We start from the raw sequence: 10,104 nt of genomic DNA, 5'->3' as shown, positions 1-10,104 counted from the left end.
TTTTTTATAATTACGATGGCGAGCTCCCGAGCGCCGCACACACACAGCACCCGCGACACCGGCGCCATTACTGCTCGGGTCACATTACTGCGAACCATAAAAATGTACCGGGACAAGGTAGCAAGAATCCATGAAATTTGATCCTCGACGCCAACGGGACCATGGTTGCAGGGGGATTGGGTGGGGAATGTAAAGCAAAATGAGAACATGGCAGCTAAATAAAAGCTCACTATATGGCACCTATATATGGCATGGAACATGGATGCCAATGAGATGCTGGGTTGAAGGGGATATAGGGTGGGGAGGTTAGGTTAGGTTAGGTTGGTTAGGTTAGGTTAGGTTAGGTTAGGTTAGGTTAGTTAGGTTAGGTTAGGGTAGGGTAGTCCAGCTTAGCAAGCTTAGGTTCTGGTCTATTCTCAGGTTAGGATAGGTTAGGTTAGGTTAGGTGTTAGGTTAGGTTAGTTAGGTTAGGTTAGGTTAGGTTAGGTTAGGTTAGGTTAGGTTAGGTTTAGGTTAGTTAGGTTAGGGTTAGGTTAGGTCAGGTCAGGTCAGGTCAGGTCAGGTCAGGTCAGGTCAGGCTAGCTTAGCTTAGCTTAGGTTCTGGTCTATTCTCAGTTAGGTTAGGTTAGGTTAGGTTAGGTTAGGTTTGGCCAGTTTAGGATATGTTCTGGACTATTCTGTCCTGCGTGTTTCATAAATGTACCTAAACTCGATAAGAAGCGATTTTGGTTGCTTTATTATTGTTACCTTGGTCCCGTACATGTTTTATGGTTCTTGATAAGCAAAAATATTGTGTTTTCGCAACAACGCAGAAACGGCGCTTGGAAGTCGAGGCAGTGCGGTGCGGGGCGTGCGGCGCTCGGGAGCTCGCTATCGTATTTATTAAAATTCGAGGGTAGGAGCATGATTCTATCTGTTTTGAAATTATTTACGATATGTTCCGCCTTAAACACGACGAATGGTTTACCTTGGTCCCGTACATTTTGTACAGTTCTTGGTACGCAGAAATATTGTATTTACGCAACGGCAACGCAGAAACGGCGCTGGGGAGTCCGGGCGGTGCGGTGCGCGCGGCGCTCGGGAGCCCGCCATCGAAGTTATTGAAATTCGAAGGTAGGAGCATGATTCTACCTGTTTTGAGATTATTTACGATATGTGCCGCCTTGAACACGACGAATGGTGTGCAATGATTTTTTCTAACGTTAGGTAGGAAAGTACACCTACACCCAAGGCCCGCCCCACGCAGGGATTATCAGTCACTAGCAGCATAACTAAAACCAGAAGAAAGACCCACACAAAATGCAGACATCCACCACGCCTCATAGTAATGCGGCGATGCCAAAGTCCAAGCTAGGTTATGGAAACGCGTTTTCAATACGTCGCTTGGGCGCCGGAAATATGGTGAAATATGACGACCCAACCGGAATCGATCAGCACTTTTCCTCACGTGGTTTACATGGGCTGTCTAGAAACGCATGTACGAAAAAATAAATGGTTCCAGATATTCTTTAGGTGTGGCTGCCAGCCTTGGGCTGCTAGATACTGCCAGGTATTGCTATTGTCACAACATGATTCCACGATGGCATCAAACGATGACGTAAAAGGACGATTTAAAAAAAAAAACATTGAAAATTAGCTACTTAGTGTTATTTTTGAACCTTGAAACCTTACCAATGGTTACAATTCAGCTTTCCTCATCATGTCTGATGCTTATCTCAATATCTTCAAATGTGGAACATTCTCTTTAACGTTTGAAAGCGAACGGCTAATGACATGAGCGATGCAAGAATAGCGCAAGACAACCGACACCTTTCGCCGCTGGATGAATGTGGCAGAGTCTCTTTGGCTGAAGAGGTGCATCCGCTCTTCTTGGTAGTCAGACTCTTGCAGCGGCCAAAATGCACAAAACGCGCTGATTTTAAGGTTGGATCGAAATTCGAATGCATCCTCGCTGATTCATTCTAGAAAAATTAACTGATCTTCTCGTTCCGCTAGCAATTGATGTTTTATTTTCGCGTTAACGTTATATTTCATTTTTACATGGGCATTGGACTTCCCAAAGGCAAAACTGAACATTTTGCACACATGCAGCTGACACACCTTAATAATCGATAGCTAACTTAGTAACTTCCTTATCTTGCTTGTGATCCCGATGCCGCCCGTTCGCCGAGCAGTGCTCAAAGCGTTTCAATTGATCTTAGGGAAATTCGGGGACAGTGGTTTATTGATATGACTGCTATTTTTGGCCTTAGAGCCCTTTATCATGTCAGATTATCAGGTACAGAGATTACCGAGAAGGAAATCGGAGCAAGCTTCAGGCTTACCCCCAAACCGACCCGAACGCACCACATTGTTGCATAGGGGGCAGCACCTCATAGATGGCAGCACCTCTACCTCTTGTCTCGCCCAGCCAGCAGTGGAATAGCTTTCGAATTGCAGGCATGCACTAACAACTTTCACAAAGCTTTATGACTGTCTCTTTGCTGTGACACCTGATTGCAAAGAGATTCAGCCTCATCCAAATCAGTCAGCCCTTATCGTAACCAGCTGAAACGACAATCAACCCAATCAAAACAGCCCAACTCTGCTCTCTCAACCCAACTCAACTCTGCATCAAACTAAGCCGTCGCTTACACAGCATGCAGTCCGCTATCAAAATGCACCGTTGAGCAAATCTGAAGCTTAAATGAGACGCCCATTTTGTCCGTGTTCCAGTTTTCCGTACTTGTTGAGACCGAGTCGGAGACGGATTTATTCGAGGTCAAGTCGAGGCCAAATCGATCTTTCTTTTCCAGTGGTCCGCGTTCAAGTTTGGTTAATCCACACAACGGATCAACTCACTAAGCCAGAGTCTTAAGAGTTCATCGCCGCGGACTCGACTCCGTGCGTTGCTGACTTTCAGCTTATCTTACGCTGCGTAGTTTCATGGCACGACCGCCGCTGTTTCAGTCGCTGTGGTTCTTGGCCAGCTGCCAGCTGGTTACCCGTTGCGAGCAAGATACGCCTTGTTGAGACGCGATCACACAGATCTGGCACAGATTGGTCCCATAGTCCGACGCCAAACCACTTGAGATACAGGAGCTGCGGCATGTCTGGATGCACTCTCTTCCGCGTGTGCGAAACAAGTTACCGGCGTTTGTTCATATTGATTGCGCAAAAAGACTGAGAAAGTGCTCGCCCGTCTCTGGCACCTTAGCGCTTCAGTTTGCGACGGGAGCCTGGACAAAAAAAGTGGGCTTATGAATAAACTTAATGAAACGTGCCGCACATACCTTGTACACTTATAGTATCAATAGGACAAAGGAACAAGTTTTTAATTCGCAAATATATACTTCATGGTGTATGAACATGTTGCTTGACAGTTAAAAAGTTGACATGTTGCTTGACAGTTAACTAGCTAAAAAGCGATTCTAGCTCCCTGGTTTCAGCTTCACCAGAAAACACGGGGCACTGTCACCGAGGAGCGCCGCAGCCGTCGGGCGCCCGTTCTCAGGCGCGCATGTCTCAGCAGTCCCCGTCCAGACCGGACGCCCGCTGAGGTCAAGGCCCGCACATGCACGGATGATGCCCGTACGTACCAGCTCTGCTCTGCGGCTGGCCCAACTCTCCCACAACTCGTCACTCGGCGCTCGCTCAGCTCTTCTTCACCAGCAGCGCCGCAGCGTCCACTCCCTGGAGCCGCCCTCCTCGGAATGAACTGCGCATTCGGCGAGCGCTGATGCAACCCAAGGCCACGCCACGTGGGCGTGAGCGAGCGGGGCCGGGACTAAACGGTCGACAAAACCTGTTCACAGCCCCATGCTCCGAGCCTATGGCACAGATCAACCCCAAACCTTCACCACCCGATGCCACTTGGTCGATAATCCATCCTTCCCAGAATGTGGTGACCCTGGGTCAGATCAAAGGTCTAAAAAAATACCGAACACCAGGACTGCAGACAACCCAAAGTTCCAAGCCTATGGAGTGATTAGCACAAGACTTTCACCAAACGTTGTGGCATAGTCGATATCCTCAGTAAATCAAAACATGGTGACCTTAGGTTACGTCAAAAGTCACCAAAAACACAGAAAACTGGAAAATAGGTGTTTTGTGAGTTTTAGGCGTACTTGCCAGCATTTGACCTGACCGAAGTTCACCATTCTCTGGAAAGAGCAGGTTATCGATCATGGCACATCGATTGGTAAATATTTTATGCCGATGAGTTCTATAGTCTTGGAGCATGTGGTTGTCTACAAACTGATTTCATGGTGATTCGGCCGTTTTTGGTGGTCTTTGACCTGCCCCCAGGTCAGCATGTTATGAAACGATGGGCTATCGACCACGATTCATCGATTGGCAAAGGTTTTGTGCCGATCTGTCCCAAAGGCTCAGCGCATGAAATTGTCAACGAACTATATCCTCATGGTTTTGGACACTGTTGGTGACAATTGGCTGGATCCAAGGTCGCCCTGTTGTGGAAAGGAATTATAAGAACGTGTTGAACTTTTTTGTGACTATGGAAACATTCGTTGAATTTGTAGCTGGGAAACAGGATGTTTTGCTCGAATGTAAGGCGGAAAAAATCAGCTGGAGAACTGACGAACGTCAGCTGGAGAGCCGGTGAACGTCGACTGTAGAACTGGCGAACGTTGGCTGGAGGACTGACGAACGTCGGATGGGGAACTGGCGAACGTCGCAAAGCACAACTCGGAGGTGACAAGATGGCACCAATGTAAGCTGAGAAAACCTCGATCTAGGGCTTTCGTCCATCGTAACTCGTTCAGCACGCGGGTCGTCAACGATTGGAACGCTCTCCCCCACCCGGTCGTGTCGTCAACCTCAGTTGAACAGTTCAAGTCTAGGCTTGGTACGCACTGGGCTGACATCATGTGTGACAAACCACACTGAATCTACCCATAATTTGAGACTGTTTGGTTGCCGGACCGGGAGCCTCGCGAGATCGAGAACGACAGGCCTAGTGGTCGTTTACAATTCCCGATCACCGTAAGGTAAGGTAAGGTAAGTAAAACCCCTTGGGCTGCATTGCCGTGATCCCCCGTTGAGAGTGCGCTTTTGAGGGAACTCGCGGTGCAATGCAGTGTTATTACCGAAAACTTATGCGGAAATTGTGAGAAAACCTGCAGCTTGATAGTCCCGCGGCGAAGTGTAGGATTGCACCTGTTTCACATTTGCGTGTGAATCAGGCGCTTGAAATGTGTGTGATCACTGGTGGTGCGCGTCAGTGTCTCGTATTGATCTTGATGTGATGGGGAGTGTGCGTGGAAGGTTTGCACTACTGAGAGAGGGCATCGTTTTGGTATTTGTTAAGCCTAATGACTCCCAATAAGATGTAATTCATGATATCTACCTGTATCTTTACGTTTGCATTTGAACATGACAAGAGAATAGTTCCATCAAAGCATAGGAAACACCAGCATTTCTTGTGCTGCAGGGGTGTAAAAGACAATTTGCTACTTCATTATGATCTTGCCAACATGTTGAACCTATGAGACATTACGGCATATAATTAATCCATTGCATGCTATTATATTAGTTATTCGTCTTGGCAGTAGGGGTAGGTTCGTACGGCCCGTTCATGCACATGCTTGGTAAAATGGCATGGCGTGGCTTTGCAAAATTGTACTTGCTCTGTGAATTCTGAAAGTATAGTGTTGTATTCTTATAGATGCACATACTACTGTCCTAAATTTCACGTGCAGGCAAGCATTGCTTGTGATGTCATCAATGGCATGCCTTCAGAGAAATTGCATTGAGAAATTATCCAGTAGTGTTTTGCGTGGCCTTGAAAGATCGGTAAAAACTCTGGGCAACCGTCGTCATCTGTTTTTCCCATCTGCTCATTTTGCTCAAAACCTGTTTTTTTTATTACTCACTGCAACTTGTATGAGATGCGGGGTGCAGATAAAGCCGGACAAGTTTTGCTGTTGGTTTGTTAGGTGACACTTAAAGGGAATGTTCCACATTTGAAGATATTGAGTCAGGCATAGGGGAGAGGCGGGAGCATTGGGACGAAGGAGAATAGGGACACGCAAATATCTTAGAGACAGGCAGCTCCGAATCACCACTTGTACTTTAGTGTTTTTCCTTTTTGTATCAAGTAAGGCTGGAAGCTATCAACTTTCCTTCTCCGGTACACAGGGGGTGAGTGCCAAAAAACTATACTTTTCGAGTGTTATTTCAAGTTGTGTGTGCTGTTCATGTCAAGCCATCTTTTCTTTTAAGTATTTCACATTGTAAGCTAACATAATGTTAATTTTCTGGCTGGCATTTAAAATTATATAGCCCAATTGACGAACGGCGGAGAACTCGTCTAGTAGCTGGCGTGCGCTGCAGGAGAATCGGGACACCCGTCCCTATTGTCATGCAGATGTCCCAATCATCCTGCAGGAACCATTGGATGTCATTCGTGCATGATACTATACATACTTATAAATTGATATAACTTTTTTATTGAAACTTGCTCACCTTTTTTCTTCTTTCAAAACCATGCCACGTGTATACGTTAGAAAAGAAAAGGAGTGCGCGGACGTATCTCATCATTCAATGCTTCTGGCTGTCAAAGATGTTGTAGAAAGGGGAGTGAGTCTGAGAAAAGCTGCAGAACCCCACAGTGTGAGCAAAAGCGTGCTTGGAAGGTATGTCGCAAAGCACAGTGTCGATCCTGCAGCTCGTCTTGAGCCCAACTACAGTCATTCGAATATATTCACTGCTGACAAGGAGTGAATATATGATGCAGTGCTCGAAGATGTTCCATGGCTTAACGCACAAGTAGCCACGTGAAAATGCCTACCAAATGACAGTTAAAAATGACAAACATTTTGCCGCCTCCTGGGCTGAAGATGAAGAAGCAGGGCGCAAGTAGATGAAGGCCTTCATGAAAAGGAACACCCAGCTGGCACTGCGGAAACCTGACGCCACATTCATCGCGCGAGCTGGAGTCATCAACAGGCACAATGCTGAGGAATTCTTCGGAGACCTGTCTGAGGTCCTGAAACAGACGGGAGTCTCAAGTGCGAGGATTTTAAATTGAGATGAAACTGGATTCACGACTGCACAGAAGCCTGGAAAAGTCATTGCTGGAAAGAGAGACAAACAGGTCGGGAAGGTCACCTCTGCGGAGAGGGGTGAACTTGTCACGATGTGTGTCGCCGTGACTGCCATTGGGGCATATCTTCCCCCGGCCTACGTCTTCCCAAGGAAGACTCTTCGGGAGAATCTGATGGAAGGCAACCCGGGAGGATCGCTGCAGCTGTGTCACAGCAGCGGGTGGATGACGCCTGAAAACTTTGAGAAGATGATCCAGCACATTGTGAAACACATGGGGGCAAGCAAGGACAATCCAGTCGTCTTGGTGCTCGACAATCACGTCAGCCGTGTCAGCCTGAACGTGTTGACGTTTTCGAAGGACAGTGGAGTCCATATCGTGACTCTACCTCCTCACACGAGTCACAGGCTCCAACTGCTCGATGTCACCGTCTTCGGTCCGATGGAGACAAGCTTCAACAAGCAGGTAGACAGCTGGATGCTCCAAAACGCGGGAGAGCCCATCGAGCTTCTGAACATGAGGAAGCTCATGGGGCAGGCGCTGATCCGTTCGGCCACCCCAGCCAACATCCTGTCCGACTTTCGAACGACAGAAATCTGACCACTGGACACTGAATTCTTCACCAAGGATGACTTCCTTCCGGCAGACTTGACCGACAGACCAGCTCTCTCAGCGACTGTAGGAGCGCCCGGGGTGGCTGAGGACGACGCACAAGAAGCGGACACACGGGAAGCGGACACGCACGATGCAAACACACATGAAGCGGGCACACGCGAAGACGACACACACGAAGCGGATACACACGAAGAGGACCGCGTCGAGAGTCCGGAGCCTCTATCCCTGTCAAGGAGGCCGACTGATCCGGTTGACCTGCAGCTGAAAAGGCCACCATTTGCAAGCAACAAACCGGATGCAGTTCCTGGGCTGTCACGAGCTCCAGCTGACGTCCAAGGAGGTGGCCCACTCAGCCCACCATCTCCCGCAGTCCGGCTTGTCTCACCGCAGGAGTTTTGGGATATCCGAAAGTGAGTTCTTTTTATCCCAATTTTTTCCTTAAACCGATAAAGCAGCAATGACAAAGTGATATTAAACAGACCTCAGATCGTCCAAGCGACCATTAAGAAAGCATTGTTCATTATTAAGCTGTCTTATATTTTCGTGATTATGCATTTCCTTTCATTTCCACATTTCCTATGTTTGTTAGTTATGTTGTAATTCCGTCAAAATTTATTTTCTAAGGGATAATTTTGTATCCCAAAAGGATCCTCCAGTGAGCCATGATGTCCAGTACCTATGCTTATGCTCCAAAACCGAACGCTTATACTTCCTGGTCCTCCATCTTTTAAGGCAGGACCCCCTGGCCCTCCATCTTTTAAGGCAGCACCCAAAGTGGAGCCGAGTCGTCGAGGGCGGAAAAAGGAAAACCAAAGACGGCAACGAGTACACTAGAGCTGCAAAGAAAAAAAGAGGAAGGGGAGAAGAAGACTCGAAAGTCGCAAGCCAGACAGGAGCGTATGTCAAAGCGACTGTTCGATACCAAGAGCAACACCGCTAACACGAAAGGTAAGAAGAGAATGCTGGAAGGTGCAAGGGACTTGCCAAAGGCTGACGATAAAGCGTCGTGTCTGTACTGTGGGATGCAGTATAGGCTCAGCCGTGAATCGTGGATCCAGTGTACAACATGCAAGAAGTGGACGTGCTTGCCGTGTACCGACGCAACAACCTGGCAGGCACAGTTTGCATGTGACGTCTGCCGAGCCTGATAATCCGCTTATCCCCTATGATCCGATATGATCCGCTGTGTCGCGGGTATCGCATTGGCTGTGGTGATTTAACGTGATTATACCAATGTGTAGGAAGTTTAATGGCCGTGTACGTTGTTAAATGGGTGCCTAAGATAAGTACCGACATTGTTAGTCAGGTGATCCACTGTGTTGCCATCAACGCATTGCCTGTGCAGATTTAACGTGAGTAGCACGATGTTCAGGAAGTTTTGTAACAGTTGCTTCGCCTGTTTTGTGCTTAGACTGCCGAGACTGTGAGTCCTACGATCCGCTGTGCTACAAGTATAACATTGGCTGTGCCGATACGTGATTATGCGATGTGTAGGAAGTTTTTGACCATTGTCGTTGCCTAGTATGTGCCTAGACTGCCAAGGTTGATAGTCATGTGATCCGCTGGGCCGCAAGTAGTGCATTAGCTGTGATGATTTAACGTGATTAATACGACTGCAGGTTGTGTGGCGGTGTCGTCCGGTTGTTGTGTAGACTGTCGGCATTATTACTACCCGGATCTTATGCTAGAGATATCTTCCCGTTGCTGGGTTCTTCTGCCAAAAACAGAATGGTTATTTGGAGGTGGAAAATATATCCCGAATTCACGTTCTAAAATGTTGTGTCTCAGTTTTATGAATCTGATATGCTACCATTTTCAGCGGAAGGAAACGTTGCTACGACCATTGACAAGTTCCTAAACGTAAGTAGATGGCAATGCAGTGCACTCACTTTACCATTTGCAATTTAATTATAGAACATGTAGCCAAGTGGAAATGTTGTCCCAATGCTCCTAAGTATGTCCCAATTCATATTCACGTCTGTCCCGATTCTCCTGCATGCGTCCTGATTATCCTGTAAATGAAGGTCTTTGTTTTTGCTCCACGCGTGCCGTTTCCTACCACAAAGTGAAACTCACATCAGTTTGACGTAATTAAATATCCAATTTGTTTATTTGTATTGTTCAATGCTACCTAGCTTTTGTACTCTTGCTGCAATGACTCATCAAAGTTGAAGTTGTAAAAGTGTCCCACTCCTCCCGCCTCTTCTCTAAGGTAGTTTGGGAAATGCTTCCTTGTAACTATTGGTAAGCTTTTCAGGTTCAAAAACGACGCTAAGCAGCGAGATTTCAAACTCTATAAGATGGGTCCCATTACGTCATTGTTTGATGGCGTCATGAAATGGGCTTGTGACGACAGCAAAACCCGGCAGCATCTTGCAGCCAGACCTGAGGAATACCTTCAAACAAGAAACCTGACACCAACCAGCCATTCTCGTAGGGGGGGG

The sequence above is a fragment of the Pollicipes pollicipes genome, unplaced genomic scaffold (genome assembly GCF_011947565.3).
Source record: "Pollicipes pollicipes isolate AB1234 unplaced genomic scaffold, Ppol_2.1 Scaffold_1600;HRSCAF=1878_pilon_pilon_pilon, whole genome shotgun sequence".
NCBI classification, from domain to species: Eukaryota; Metazoa; Arthropoda; class Thecostraca; order Pollicipedomorpha; family Pollicipedidae; genus Pollicipes; species Pollicipes pollicipes.
The sequence above is the reverse complement of the archived record's forward strand: the minus strand, read 5'-3'. Positions refer to the sequence as shown.